Raw genomic sequence first — 17,068 nt, forward strand, 5'->3', positions numbered from 1 at the left:
CAGCATGCAAGGCTCCTCTGTCTACGGAATTTTCCAGGCAAGAATACCAGAGTGGATTACCATTCCCTTCTCCAGGGGATCTTTCCAACCCAGGGATCAAAACCAAGTCTCCCGCAGAGAGAGACTCTCTCTCTCTCAGACTCTTTACTGTCTGAGCCACCAGGGAATCCCATATTTACCAAGATTTAAAAGATTAACAAAACAAAGGATTGTTCATAATATTCCAAAATCATCACCCTCAAGACATTGCTAATAACAATACAAAATGACACAACACTTCTGAGGACAACTTAGTATAAATCTCAGATTTCTAAGTGGGCGTTTCCTTTAACCCAGCAATTCTATCTCTTGAAATTTATCCTAAGAAAATTTTCAGACAAGGGGTTTCAATGTATTGATTATAGAAGCAAAAACAGGGGAAACAACTTAAAAGCTCATCATTAAGGGGATCATTTAATATATTATGGTACAAGCAAACTACAGAATACTGGGAAAAAGTGTAATCAGAAATGGAATGAGATGAAAAGTATATATACATATGTCTGTCTAAAAAAGAGGTCTGTAAACTATTGTTTGGTGGAAATACGACTAAGCATACTGGATGCACACATACATACACACTTTTACATATATATGCATATGTGTATATATACACACATATATGTGTACACATGTATAATGTCAGAGTGCATTCATACTAAGAAAAATACGTGGCACACACTAAAATGCAAACAGTGATTACTTCCAGGTGGTAGGAAAGTGACCTTTGTACACTTTCTTATTTTCAGAATATCTGGCTGTGTGCATGTTAAACTTTTGTAGAACTTGTGTAAAGAGAAAAACAAAACCATCTAAAAGAAACAAAACAACTGAACTGCAGGATCTCACTCCTAGCTTTAGCTTCAGCACCATCTTGATTCCTGATTCAGTGGGTTCACGTTTCAGATTCCATAACTTTAAAGCCACATCAGTACTAACAGCCTCATCTCAATGTAAGAATTCAGCTGAATTAAATAAAATGAATAAGAAAGTATTGGATGACACCTTAACTTTCTTATTAGAAATCTGTAATACAATCTTTTGAAATATTATCTAAAGTTAGGTATAATTGGCAATGGATAGAGATTTTCAAATTTTCTGGCTTTAATACCCATTTTAATTAGTGTTAACCTAATTTTCAATTTTAGTTTTTTTTCAACAATATCTTTATCAAAAATGCTCCTTAGCTCTTCCCATTTAGTCATGAAACAGCATGATGCTCTGACCGCCGAGTTTACATTTCATATTGGCCACGTAGGAAACAGAACCTCTCGTGCAAGCAAAACTTAAACTTCACCTCTACATTTATAAATCTTATCATCATAAACTAAACTCAGTCACATTCTGAAACCAGCAAACTAAAGAAAGGAGTAGTGACAATGAATCAAACTATGAGGCAAAAGGAAACATACAACCTAATAAAGTAAACTCTATCTTTATCTGACATTTTATCTTCTTATCCTCCGTGACAATATGGAACTTTTTGTTTAACTGCATGTGAAACAAAACCTGGAACTTCTTAGCATTTCTAACCAAGCATTTATGTTTCCCAAGAGCCTCATCTTATATAGCAGTGAAGGCAGAATTTAGATGCTTGCTTGAGAGGGCAAATTCATGAAAACTGACATTTTCTACAAAATGTGTCAGTCTTCCTTTCTGAAGATAAATGATGTGTTTACAGCATCAAACTTTAATAACCAGAATCTATAGAGTCCTTTCAAACTTTGGTAATTGGGGTATTTCATCATTCTCCTGTCAATCAAGGCAGCATTAATATTCTAGTCACAAAAATACATGAGATTTAGTATGTTGTTTTATCTCTCTATTCATTCATTCTCACCGATTCAGAATCTCATCGGAATTAGATCATCTTCAATCTGATACAAATATAAGGAAAATAAGGACCAGAAAATGGCTTTAATGCCAGTGGTCCTCAAACTTTTCAATGTGTATAAGACTTGAAGAGTTTCAGAATGCCTCATCTTCTCTTCAATTTGCTTCACATTGCTTTCCTCTCAACAAGTTTGGTAAAATATATTAAATGCCATACATCAGTTAAAGAAAGCTAAAGAAGTCACAAATTTGCTACCACATCATCAAAAGAAGGAAGAAAACTCATTCAGATATAATAGGGAGATGCCAGCTTCATCCCTGTCTGTCCATCTGGGCCACTACCAGCTCAAAAGTAAAGTCCATAATGAGTTTTATCTCAGAATGCATTTGCTTATCTTATCATTTCAGTGTACTAAATTATAATCTTTCTCTTTTTGTCTTTCTCCCTCTTTTCATCAGTAACGCACACACAAACCACCCTCCAAAGTCACACAGATTTTTAACAGTTCACACTTTTAATTCCAGATACCTGATGCCAATTTGAGTTTCATATCATATAAGCATTAAACCTTATTACTCCTATAAATATTCTGCATTCAGAATGATCTTAGCATTAACCTGTCACCTTGAATTGTGGCTATTCAATATGAATAGAGATGTATAAATTTTACATATGAAGGTGAAAAGGGAAAATTTAAAGAGCAGCTGTGCCACTGCAGGGAAAACGTATTTTCATTTAATGAAAATAGGTGGAAAAAATAAGACCAAGTATTTCCTTTACCTCTTTAACTTAAGATTACAACATCAAAAGTTTTTGGAAGATAGTGTTTTGTTTTGTCTTCCTGAGAGAAAGACAAAACTCTAAATAAATGAAAAGGGCTTGGGACTTCCCTGGTGGTCCAGTGACTAAGACTCCACACTCTCCCAATGCAGGGGCCCAGGTTCGATCACTGGTCAGGAAACTAGATTCTACATGCTGCAACTAAGATCCAACACAGCCAAGTAATTTTTTTTTTTCAAGAAAAGAAAAAGGCTTGCCAGTGGAGTTTGCTTTGAACTCCTGGTTGACCGTGGCACCATTTAATTGGAACAGAGAAGTCAGAAGGGGGAGTAGTTGTTGGAGTGGGAGAATCAGAGTTTGTTCTAGCCATGTTGAGTTTGAGATGCCTACTGGACACCGATGTAGAAGTCTCAAGTAGGGAGTCAGCTGTACTGATCTTTTTTCTAAAGGGAGATTGAAGCTAAAGTTAAAGGGTTGAGTGCTACTGGCAGGAAGATGTAACTCAGGGACAGTCTTCATAACTCAAGGAAGAGAGAAGAGACAGCTGGCTCCTATTCATTGGAGAAAATACGTAGGCAGAGAAGGAAAAAGGCCCCAGAACGGAACCTTGAGAGCATTTTAACATTTACAAGTCAAGTAAAAGAAGAGAAACCAAAGAAGCCAGGAAAGCAGGAGCAAAATCAGAAGAGTGTGGTGTCACAAAAGCCAATAGAGAGAGAGTTTCAGGAAAGAAGAAGTGGTCAATTGCTTTAACAGTGCAGAGAATTCTGCTAAGTACGAACAGATATGTGACTTGACAACACAAGGTGGGTCACTGGTGATCTTGACCATGGCGCAACCAAAGGAATGGGTACAGGATAAATGGAGAATAAGAAAATGGAGTTGGTAGCCCCAGAGGTTTAAAGGTATTTAAAGTTTTGCTGAGAAAAGGAGGTGGATTTGAACCAAAGAAGCGTATATGTTTTTTTAAGCTAGAAAATACCAGCTCAATTCATCCGAGTTACATTTTATGTTCCCTTAATATACTTTGGTGAACCCTTCATAAATTTTCCACTCCACTGGATCTCATTTTTGCCTGAAGACCCACTGATTCCAATTTTGAAGTAGGACTCCTTCCTTTACCGTGGAAAAAAGTAACAGGCATGCATATTGTGGTGTTAATATCTGTAAATTTAAATACATATCATGCATGTATTATAACTATTAACTACTAGCCAAAATGCTACAATATTGTATTTAATTTGCATGCCAGGCATTGTTTTCAGCAGTGATTCTTAAATGGTTGAGCCTCTGGACTCCTATACATTCTTAAAAATGATGGAGAACTGCAAAGAGCTTTTATTTGTGTAACATATCTATCAATATTTAATATGTTAGAAACTAAAACTAAGAAAAATTTTATTATTTCTTATCCAGAAAATCATGTATAAATTTATTTTAAATTAACAATTATAAACCAATTATATGTTAACATATCTAACATACTTTTAAGAAAAACAGTTATCTTTTCCTAAAAAATTTCAGTGAGAAGTATGGTACTGTTTCATAGGAATGCAAATTTCTTTAATGTCTGGCTTAATAGAAGACATCTGGATTCTCATATGCTTCAATGTGTTGTGACACGTTGTTTGGAAACATTTTATTTTTTAAATGTATTTATTTATCTTCACTTTTGGCTGGGCTGAGTCTTTGTTGCTGTGCAGGTTTTTCTCTACTTTCCACGAGCGGGGGCTACTCTCTAGTTGCAGTGTATGGGCTTCTATCGTTGCACAACATGGGCTCGAGGGAACTCAGGCTTCAGCAGTTGCATAATGTGGGCTCAGAAGTTTCAGATCCCAGGCTCTAGGAATCAGGCTCAGTAGTTGTGGCACACAGGCTTAGCAGCTCCACAACATGTGGGATCCTCCCAGATCAGGGATGGAACCTGTGTCTCCTGCATTGGTAGGTGGATTCTTTACCAGGGAATCCCTGGAAACATTTCAATCAGAGTTGGAAAAGGAAAACATATGTTCATTTCTAGAACATTTTCAGTGCACTGTGAATATTCTTCTTTAAAACAACATCAAAATACAGTAAGTGATAGTTTCTTGAAGGTCGTCATGATGTGGAATATGACATCATATCAGTGAACTTCTTGTACTCTGCTTTGTTAAAACCCATTGATCTATCCTGCAATATGAAGGGCCTTTTATCCATGCTTGCTGTTGTAGATTTTTTAATAGCAATTCACCGAGAGTTATGTATATTTTCCAATTAACACATTTTATTGCGTGGATCAAAAAAACAAGATCCAACTATATGTTATCTAAAAGAAACCCATGATAAATATAAAAACACACATAGACTGAGAGCAATATATACCATGCTAACATTAATCAAAATAAAGTGGGAGAAGCCATATTATTTTCTGACAGAGCAGACCTCAAAAGCAAGAAGAGTTCTCAAAGATAATCAATTCTCCAAGAAGACATAACAATGCTTAACCTGTACGTATCTAACAAGAGCATCTAAATACATGAGACAAAAAATGATAGAACTGCCACGAACAATAAACGAGTCCACAGTCATTGTTGGAGACTTAACATTTAATCAGAAGTGGAAATATCTAGTAGGCAGAAAATCAGTAAGTATATAACTGAACTCAACAACATTATCACTTGGCTGGATATAAAATAACTATATCCAACAACAGCTATCACCAACCTAGACAGCATATTAAAAAGCAGAGACATTACTTTGCCAACAAAGGTCCATATAGTCAAAGCTGTGGTTTTTTTCCAGTAGTCATGTATGGATGGGAGAGTTGGACCTTACGCTCCAACTTCTTTATAGAAGGCTGAGCCGAAAAACTGATGCTTTCAAACTATGGTGTTGGAGAAGACTCTTGAGAGTCCCTTGGACTGCAAGAAGATCCAACCATTCAATCCTAAAGGAAATCAGTCCTGAATGTTCATTGGAAGGACTGATGCTGAAGCTGAAATTCCAATACTTTGGCCATCTGATGCGAAGAGCTGACCCACTGGAAAAGACCCTGATGCTGGGAAAGATTGAAGGCAGGAGGAGAAGGGGACAACAGAGGAGGAGACAGCTGGATGGCATCACCGATTCGATGGACATGAGTTTGAGCAAACTCTGGGAGTTGGTGATGAACAGGGAAGCCTGGTATGCTGCAGTCTATGGGGTTGCAAAGAGTCGGACATGACTGAGCAACTGATCTGAAACTGAACTGAACTGAACAACGGCAGAAAGTACATTCTTCTCAAGCTCACCTGGAAAACTCACCAAAAGAGACCATATTCTGGGCAATAAAACACATTGTAACACATCTAAAAACATAGATATCATACAATATCTGACCACAATGGAATTAATTAAACTAAAAATCAATAATAGATAGTTAGAAAACCCCAAAATGCATGGATATTAAACAATACACTTCTAGATAACACATGGGTCAAGTAAGAAATTTCAGGAGATATAAAATATTTTGAAGAAAATGAAAATACAACTCACCAAAATTTCTAAGAAGCAGCAAAAGAAGAACTCAGAGGTAAGTTTATAGCATTGAAAGCATACATTACAAAATATTTAAATCAATAATCTAAGCTTTCACTTAGGAAAGAAGAGCAAACAATCCAGTCAGCAAAAGGGGGAAAAAATATAATAAAAATTAGAGAAGAAATCAGAAAAATTTTAAACATAAAATCAACACCAAAACTCAACAAAACCAAAAGCTGGTTCTTTGCAAAAATAAATAAAGCTAATAACAAATGAAAAACAGGACATCAACAGAGACTGCATGGACATTAAAAGGATAATAAAGGAATATTATGAAAAATGTTACGACTGCAAACGATAACTTAAATGAAATGGATCAATACCTTGACAGACATGACCTGCCAAAATTCACACAAAAAGAAATACAATTTGAGTAGGACTTTATCTATAAAAGGAACTGAATCAATATTTATAAACCTTCTAAAATACAAAGCATCAGACCGAACAAGTTCACTGGTGAATTCTATCAAACAGTTAAAGGAAGAATTACATCAATTCTTCCGAGTCTCTCCCAGAAGACGGAAGTAGAGGAAATACCTCCTAACTTGTTCTGTGAGGTCAGCATTCCTAATAGCAAGATCAGACAAAGATCTCACAGGAAAACGACACCAATATCACTCATAAACTAGATGCAACAATCCTAAACAAAATTTTAACAAATAAAATCCAAAGTGTATAAAAAAAACTATAAACCATTGGAAAAATGGGAGTATTCCAGGTATGCAAAGTTGGTTCAACATTGAAAATCAATTAATGTAAGCCATCAATAGTATAAGAAGAAAAATCACATAATCCTATCAACAGATGCATGAGAGGAGGCTGACAAAATCTAACAGCCATTCACAAAAATTGCTCTTGGCAAACTAAGAATAAAGGAGAATGTCCTCAACATTATAAAAAGTCTTTTAAAACCTTCAGTTCAGTTCAGTCGATCAGTTATGTCTGACTCTCTGCAACCCCGTGGACTGCAGCACGCCAGGCCTCCCCATCTATCACCAACTCCCAGAGCTTGCTCAAACTTGTGTCCATCGAGTTGATGATGTCATCCAACCATCTGATCCTCTGTTGTCCCCTTCTCCTCTCACCTTCAATCCTTCCTAGCACCAGGGTCTTTTCCTATGAGTCAGTTCTTCGCATCAGGTGGCCAAAGTATTGGAGTTTCAGCTTCAGAATCAGTCCTTTCAATGAATACTCAGGACTGATTTCCTTTAGGATGGACTGGTTAGATCTCCTTGCAGTCCAAGGGACTCTCAAGAGTCTTCTCCAACACCACAGTTCAAAAGCATCAAAACTTCTGTGCTCAGTTTTCTTTATAGTCCAACTCTCACATCCATACACGACTACTGGAAAAACCATAGCTTTGACTAGATGGATCTTTGTTGGCAAAGTAATGTCTCTGCTTTTTAATATGCTGTCTAGGTTGGTCATAGCTTTTGTTCCAAGGAGTAAGCGTCCTTTAATTTCATGGCTGCAATCACTATCTGCGGTGATTTGGGAGCTCAAAAAAATTAAGTCAGCCACTGTTTCCACTGTTTCCCCATCTATTTGCCATGTATGGATATGAGAGTTGGACTATAAAGAAAGCTGAGTGCAGAAGAAGTGATGCTTTTGAACTGTGGTGTTGGAGAAGACTCTTGAGAGTCCCTTGGACAGGAAGGATATCCAACCAGTCCATCCTAAAGGAGATCAGTCCTGGGTGTTCATTGGAAGGTCTGATGTTGAAGCTGAAGCTCCAAGACTTTGGCCACCTGGTGCGAAGAGCTGATTCATTTCAAAAGACCCTGATGCTGGGAAAGACTGAAGGCAGGAGGAGAAGGGGACGACAAAGGATGAGATGGTTGGTTGGCATCATCGACTCAATGGACATGAGTTTGGGTAGGCTCTGGGAGTTGGTGTTGGACAGAGAGGCCTGGCATGCTGAAGCTCATGGGGTCGCAAAGAGTCGGACATGACTGAGTGACTGAACTGAACTGATGGGACTGGATGCCATGATCTTAGTTTTCTGAATGTTGAGTTTTAAGCAAATTTTTTCACTCTCCTCTTTCACTTTCATCAAGAGGCTCTTTAGTTATTCTTCGCTTTCTGCCATAAGGGTGGTGTCATCTGCATATCTGAGGTTATTGATATTTCTCCTGGCAATCTTGATTCCAGCTTGTGCTTCATTCAGTCTGGCATTTTGCATGATGTACTCTGCATAGAAGTTAAATAAGCAGGGTGACAATATACAGCCTTGACATACTTCTTTTCCTATTTGGAACCAGTCTGCTATTCCATGTCCAGTTCTAACTTGTTGCTTCCTGATCTGCATACAGATTTCTCAGAAGGCAGGTAAGGTGGTCTGGTATTCCCACCTCTTGAATTATTTTCCACAGTTTGTATTTAAAAACTTAGAGCCAGTGTTATACATAATGGTGAGAAACTAGAAGCTTTCTCTGCTGCTGCTGCTAAGTTGCTTCAGTCGTGTCCAACTCTGTGCTACCCCATAGATGGCAGGCTCCCCCATCCCTGGGATTCTCCAGGCAAGAACACTGGAGTGGGTTGCCATTTCCTTCTCCAATGCATGAAAGTGAAAAGTGAAAGGGAAGTCACTCAGTCGTGTCTGACTCTTAGCGACCCCATGGACTGCAGCCCACCAGGCTCCTCTGTCCATGGGACTTTCCAGGCAAGAGTACTGGAGTGGGGTGCCATTGCCTTCTCTGGAAGCTTTCTCTAAAAGCAAGCAAATAAAACAGAAAAGGACTCACAGATACAGAGGGGAGTGGAGTGGGGAAGAGGCAAGACAGGTGAAGAGGATTGCTAATGCTAAGTTGCTTCAGTCGTGTCTGACTCTTAAAAGGAACTAAATAATAAATAAGTCACAGGGACATAATGTACAGCATCAGTTTAGTTCAGTTCAGTTCAGTCACTCAGTCATGTCCAACTCTTTGCGACCCCATGAATCGCAGCACGCCAGGCCTGCCTGTCCATCACCAACTCCCGGAGTTCACTCAGACTCACGTCCGTTGAGTCAGTGATGCCATCCAGCCATCTCATCCTCTGTCATCCCCTTCTCCTCCTGCCCGCAATCCCTCCCAGCATCAGAGTCTTTTCCAATGAGTCAATTCTTCGCATGAGGTGGCCAAAGTACTGGAGTTTCAGCTTTAGCATCATTCCTTCCAAAGAAATCCCAGGGCTGATCTCCTTCAGAATGGACTGGTTGGATCTCCTTGCAGTCCAAGGGACTCTCAAGAGTCTTCTCCAACACCACAGTTCAAAAGCATCAATTCTTCGGCACTCAGCCTTCTTCACAGTCCAACTCTCACATCCATACATGACCACAGGAAAAACCATAGCCTTGACTAGATGGACCTTTGTTGGCAAAGTAATGTCTCTGCTTTTGAATATGCTATCTAGGTTGGACATAAGTTTCCTTCCAAGGAGTAAGCGTCTTTTAATTTCATGGCTGCAGTCACCATCTGCAGTGATTTTGGAGCCCCCAAAAATAAAGTCTGACACTGTTTCCCCATCTATTTCCCATGAAGTGGTGGGACCGGATGCCATGATCTTTGTTTTCTGAATGTTGAGCTTTAAGCCAACTTTTTCACTCTCCTCTTTCACTTTCATCAAGAGGCTTTTGAGTTCCTCTTCACTTTCTGCCATAAGAGTGGTGTCATCTGCATATCTGAGGTTATTGATATTTCTCCTGGCAATCTTGATTCCAGCTTGTGTTTCTTCCAGTCCAGCGTTTCTCATGATGTACTCTGCATGGGGATAATCAATTTCTTATGATAACTTTGGATGGTGTGTAATACATAAAAATTCTGAATCATTACGTTGTACACCTGAAACTAATGTAATATTTTAAGTCAACTATACCACAATAAAGGGGCTTCCCAGGTGGCTCAGTGGTAAAGAATCCTCCTACCAATTCAGGAGGCAAAAGAGACTTGGGTTTAATCCCTGAGTTGGGAAGATGTCCTGGAGAAGGAAATTCAGTATTCTTGCCTGGAAAACTCCAAGGACAGAGCTGCCAGGTGGGCTACAGTCCATGGGGTCTCAAAGAGTTAGACAGGACTGCGCAGGCAGGCACTACAATAGATAGAGAAGATTAAATTTTTAAAAGAAGCAACAAGAAGCTTTCCCACTGAGATCAGGAACAACAAAGGATGTCTTCTCTTACCATTTTATGATAAAAGACTGTTACTCAACAAATACAAAGAACTCTTAAAACTCGACAAAAAATGAATAGCCTGATATTTAAAATGGGCAAAAGTACTGAACAGACACCTCACCAAAGCAGATATGTAGGTGACAAATAAGGATATGAAAAGTTGATCAAATCTTATGTTATTTGGCAACTGAAAATCAAAACAACAAGATACCTCTACACACTTATAGGAAGGGCAAAATCCAAAATATTGACAACACCAAAGGCTGGTGAGAATGTGGAGCAATCAGGAATTCTCATTCAGTGCCGGTGGGAATGCAAAATGGTACAGCCACTGTGTATGCTAAGTCGCTCAACTGTGTCTGACTCTTTGCAATCCCATGGACTGTAGCCCAGCAGACTTCTCTGTCTATGGCATTCTCCAGGCAAGAACACTGGAGTGGGTTGCCATGCCCTCCTCCAGGGAATCTTCCTGACCCAAGGAGAAAACCAGCATCTCTTGAGTCTCCTGAATTGGCAGGCAGATTCTTTACCACTAGTGCCACCTGGGAAGCCCACCTAGCACTCTGCTGCTGCTGCTAAGTCGCTTCAGTCGTGTCCGACTCTGTGCGACCCCATAGATGGCAGCCCACCAGGCTCCCCAGTCACTGGGATTCTCCAGGCAAGAACACTGGAGTGGGTTGCCATTTCCTTCTCCAATGCATGAAAGTGAAAAGTGAAAGTGAAGTCGCTCAGTCGTGTCCGACATTTTGCGATCCCATGGACCGCAGCCTACCAGGCTCCTCCATCCATGGGATTTTCCAGGCAAGAGTACTGGAGTGGGGTGCCATTGCCTTCTCCGACCTAGCACTCTACAAACCATCAAATATATATATATATGTTTTATATGTCACACCTGGATTTACTCAAGTGCCTAAAGAAATCACAGTGGTACCTAAATAGTGTATCATGATTCCTAGTGAAAGCCTTTTGAATGTTGTTTTCTTATAATTCAGACACAAAAGGATTTGTTGTGTCATAGATATTGAGGACCTTTTAAAACCTGCTCAATTTCCCAATCAAACAATGTTTCACTCTCTTTCAGAACAACTATGAATTCAAAGTGAACATCACCATTATCTGAGAGCCTAAGGAAAGTCAGTTTTTCATCATACTATCTAGATCTTTTAAACTGCTTTGGCTGAAACTTTCCCAGGATTTAAGTATAATTATAACATTATTTGGTGTCTTCTATTTGCCTTCAGCACCCCAAAAGGCAGCATGATTAACTGTGATCCTCGGGAATTTTTGAGGAAGAATTTATCTTTGTCAGCAGGTGATCAGTGCACTAACTACACACAAGACACATGATTTTTAAAGATGTTTAATAGCTAAGTGGCTGGAAAGTCAAAGGACAACAGATGAAAAAGAAAAGAGAACTATTCTCAACACAACTACAATCATGTATAAAATTATTTAAAAGTGAAAATTTTGGAAATTTGTTGAGGTAGTTAGAGTAAAAACTAAAATACAATCTTTTCTCAAGTGTCTTTTAAGTTACTGTTTAACTTTTTCTTATCTTTTGTTGGATTTTGATTCCAACCATCTCATTTCATAGCTCAGCCTGTAAAAGTAGGTATACTGAAGGTATCTTTCTTGAATATTTAACTTCCACTGACCTAAGAAAAGGAGTTGGTCTACTGCAAAGGTTGAGAGCAACAGAGATATTTTCTTACAGTAGAGGTATTTTAAACACAGCACAGAGTGACTAAAACATTGATTCAACTGATAACATTTTAAAAAAATAAGAGCATTCACATAAAAGTAACTACAGTCTCTCTTCAAACACAAAGGAAAAATCAACAAAGGGTTCACATTCCTAAATGGTTGCAATGGGCTGGAACAAAAGCAGCCGCAAGTTTTCATGTGCTTCAGTCACCACCACTCTTTCTATCCCTGCTGTGTGTGCTGAGTCCCTTCAGTCCTCTCAGACTCTTTGTGACCCCACGGACTGTAGCCCACCAGGTTCCTCTGAAAATGGGACTCTCCAGGCAAGAATACTGTAGTGAGTCTCCATGCCCTCCTCCAGGGGATCTTTCTGACCCAGGGTTTGAACTCATAGCTCTTACAACTCCTGCATTGGCAGGCGGGTTCTTTACCACTAGTACCCCTGGGAAGCCCAACGTTGTTACCATTTTTACACAAAAATCCATTTCACTCACGTCTGTGACTTAGAAATCTCCATAACCATTTCACTTTCCAGTCCATGATCTTGAGGCTTTGCCACAGCCCTTTTGGATCTGATATATTTTTTTTGTTTTTTAGCAGAATAAATGTCTGCACATTTACTTCAAAAAATATCACACAATATTAGTATCTTTGCCATAAGATCCACACAAAATCATACATGACTTTTTAGTAGCTCATAATTAAAGTTTGTTGTTGTTGTATGTTTCCAGAAAATCTATAATTAGATATTCATAGTATGCTTACTCATGCACTTGAATTTTTAATTTTTAAATTAAGGAAATTCAATAAATATTTTTGATTGGTTACATTTAACTTCTTTTTTAAATTTTATTTTTTAATTAATTTCTTTATTTTAATTGGAGAATAATTACTTTTAAATATTGTGGCGATTTTTGCCATACATCATCATGAATCGGCCTCAGGTATACATGTGTCCCTCCCCCATCTTGAACCCCTTCCCTCCTCCATCCCCACCCCCTTCCTCTGCACTGTCGCAGAGCATGGCTTTGGTGCCCTGCTTCATGCATGGAACTTGCACCGGTCATCTATTTTACATATGGTAATGTACATGTTTCAATGCTATTCTCTCAAACCACCCCACCCTCACCTTCTCCCGCTGATAAATTTTTTAATACTCATCATTTCAGAGTTCTAAGTTTTAGAACTTAGAACTTTGATCTTAAAGTATTTGACTGAAAATGAACTCCCAAGATAAGAGAGCTCTAAAAGCCTTAAATAAAAAAACTGAGAAAACTGGTGCCTATTTACTTAACACCTAGTTTTCCAACGAATTCACGATCAAGTTAGACACTAATTCTCTGAAGTGATAGTTTCTATGACTCTGCAAACCATGTCTACAGCTGGTTTTCTCTAAGACTAAAAAAAACTCTAATTCCTTTATTTTAAACTATTAATTTTTTTTTAAATACAGTGACCTTTTTTTGGCAATAAACGCCTCTTGGCTTAGACACTCTCAGTACCACTTATTCATCATGATCTTGTGTTCCTTGTATTGTTTGGGGTGATTGATGTCTCCGGAATAGTCAGGGATATACCACATTTTAAGGAGAAATCAGCTAAATAAAGTAAATAAGATTAAGAAACACCCAATGCTTTCTAGGTGGCTCAGTGGTAAAGATCCCTGAGTGGGGAAGATCCCCAAGAGAAGGAAATGGCAACCCACTCCAGTATTCTTATCTGGGAAATCCATGGACAGAGGAGGCTGGTAGGCTTTAGTACATGGGGTTACAAAAGAGGGGGGACTTGACTTAGCAATTAAATGACAGTAACAACATTTATGGCCAGCTGCTTTGAACCCCTGCAAAATTTACTTTCATATCCCACCCCCACACACCTACAAACAGCTACCCATACACCTATACAGATGTCTCCCAGGGGTAGAATTCAGCCCTAAGGTTAGCATTTATGAAGCCAAAGACTCCAAGTCTCAGTTTCTAAGTCTCACTAAAAAAATCAGATTAATAATAACAATATCTATCTTCCAGGGAGATGAGAATTCACAGGTCATTTTTGCAGGCACTTGGCACTGTGCTAGTGCATAATTAGGACCAAATAATTGTTAGCCAGCATTTCTGCTATGAACACTACAACAGCCACAGTTCTCTTACTTTTACCATGTTTTTGCTTTCAGTTTGTTTTTTATTGAAGTATAATTGACTTGGGCTTCCCTGGTGGCGCCAGTGGTAAAGACCGCCTGCCAATGAAGGAGACATAAGACACGTGGGTTCAGTCCCTGGGTCGGGAAGATCCCCTGGAGGAGGGCATGGAAACCCACTCCCATGGACATGGAGAATCCCATGGACAAAGTAGCCTGGGCAGGGTATTGTCTATGGTGTCGCAAAGAGCCAGACAGGATTTAAGCTACTGAATGTGCATGCATAATTGATTTAAATTATTCAGGTATATAGCAAAGTGATTCAGTTATACATACACATATATTAGGTTCATATTTCAGATTCTTTTCCACTAGAGGTTATTACAAGATACTGAATATAGTTCCTTGTGCTATGCAGTAGGTCCTTGTTGCTTATCTATTTTCCATGTAGCAATATGTACCTGTTAATCCCAAATTCCTAATTTACCCCTCCTACCCCTTCCCCTTTTGGTAACCATAAGCTTATTTTCTATGTCTATTTCTGTTTTGTGGAATAATTTCACTTGTATTGTTCTTCTACTAGTGTTTTAAGTAATACCAGAGAGAACAGAACTAGAGGATAATGCCTCTCGGCTCCTCTATTAACAGTGAACAAATCCAACTAACGTTAACTTTGGAAGAATTCCTTGACTCTAAAATAAATAACTCAGGACACTTGTCGGGGGAATTTTATATATATATATATATATATATATATATATACACATACACACACATACATATACACATACACACATGGGAATTATATATATATATATATATACACACACATATACACACACATATTCCATACTGTCAAATTAACTGGATCTTTTCTACTCAGGTTAGCCCTCAAATGTGGTTCATGTCAATCTCTCTATTCACATTTTCCAAACATTCCAGAAATGTAAAGATTAACAAACAGTAGAAGGTAGAAAAAAATCAATTCAAGATTAAGGGGGATTCAGGATGGGGAACACATGTACCCCTGTGGTGGATTCATGTCAATGTATGGCAAAACCAATACAATATTGTAAAGTAATTAGCCTCCAACTAAAATAAATAAATTTATATTTAAAAAAAGGTTAAACTATAAGGTGTTAATATAGACTACAGCTGATCCCCGTAATCCTTGAGAGGACTTAGAACACGGTGTTCATAAAACTTGAACAATGTATGAAAGCAAGGCTAAACCACAGCTTTGACTTCCAGGAGCTGCCACTCGATCTGGGTACGGACAAGAATCACAAAGACTGAAGAAGTAAGGTGTCAGGCAATCTGAAAATACCTTCAGAAAAATCAGGTTTACAACAAGGTCCTGTTGTATAGCACAGGGAACTCTACTCAATGTTATGTGACAGCCTGTACAGGAGTGAAGTTTAGGGGAGAATGGATGCATGCATATGTATGGCTGAGTACCTTTTCTGTCCACCTGAAATTATAACAACATTGTTAATCGGCTATACTCTGATATAAAATTTAAAAGAGAGAAAGGTCAGATATAGAAAAGAAGATTAATATTCTCGACATTGCCTAAGCTCTTCTAGATGTGATTTACCCTTTATAGCATCAAGAGAAGTATTAAACAAAGATAAAGATAATATATTAGGCTAGGTTACAAAATTTAAATTAAAATCTATTCCTTCATAATTCATAAGTCATAAATGGGCTTCCCTGGTAGCTCAGCTGGTAAAGAATCCGCCTGCAATGCAAGAGACCCTGGTTCGATTCCTGGGTCCGGAAGTTCCACTGGAGAAGGAATAGGCTACCCACTCCAGTATTCCTGGGCTTCCCTGGTGGCTCAGTTGGTAAAGAATCCACCTGCAATGACCTGGGTTTGATCCCTGGGTTGAGAAGATCCCCTGGATAAGGGAAAGACTACTCCAGTATGCTGGCCTGAAGAATTCGATGGACTATATAATCCATGGGATCTCAAAGAGTCGGACACGACTGAGCAACTTTCACTTCACTCCACTTCAATATTTGTGAGAGAGCTTAAAGTCAGATGAAAATAATGAGCCTTTCAATACATACAGATTTATAACAAAAATACAGACATTTCAAGTATCCAGTAATCTGAGGTTGCATTTCAGGTAAAAGCGTGCTTCATGGTGTCAGCTGGTGATCGACACGGGACAAAACCAATTTCTAAAAGGCACATGAGCATACTTGTGAAATTTCTCCTTAATAAGATGTCTGCTAAAATGCCTTTTTTTATTATTAAACAAATATTTATTCATAGATGCCAGTAGACTATTGTGGCTCCAATACAATACTTCACAATGTGCTGCTCAGGAATTTACATCGGTATCAGATAACTCAAAAAACACAACACAATAAAAGCAAAGGCTAAGCGGGAAGTACAAAGCGCATTATATAGATAATATTCTCAAGCACACATTTTTCTCTGGCACAGGAAACTGGTCATTTCCCGAATTTAAAATGCAGAACACTATTCCTGTTTAAGTCGTTAATAGAGAATTCAATTCCCATGAAAAGGAAATGTAAGCAGTGGGGGGAGGAAATGTATTTAATGCTGGAAAACAACCCAGAGAAATGAATGAGGTTCCCAACCTGAAGCTCCGTCGCTGCTTGGTGCCCATCCCCCTCTTTTTTCTCACACTTGGATCCAGTTCACTGTGCAACCCCAGGAGGCACACAAAAAAAACTTTTTAAAATTCTCTTCATGATAAATATTTGCTTCAAATAATATTTTTATTGAGAAATTTATATATCTACTTTACCTTTTCTTTAAGACTGACTCCTAAAATTGCCTGCTTTTATCCTGAAAACACATCTGACTTTTCTTCCTATCACACTCCTCAGG

General features: G+C 38.5%; 1 protein-coding gene across 2 annotated transcripts in view; it reads right to left on the reverse strand.

The window, feature by feature from the left end:
* PREX2 (phosphatidylinositol-3,4,5-trisphosphate dependent Rac exchange factor 2) overlaps positions 1-17,068 on the reverse strand; it is a 302,207-nt gene that overhangs the window by 230,416 nt on the left and 54,723 nt on the right. The window lies entirely within an intron of this gene.

Source organism: Bos grunniens, chromosome 14 (assembly GCF_055505025.1).
Source record: "Bos grunniens cultivar Pamir isolate PY7600 chromosome 14, Bosgru_T2T1.0, whole genome shotgun sequence".
Lineage (NCBI taxonomy): Eukaryota > Metazoa > Chordata > Mammalia > Artiodactyla > Bovidae > Bos > Bos grunniens.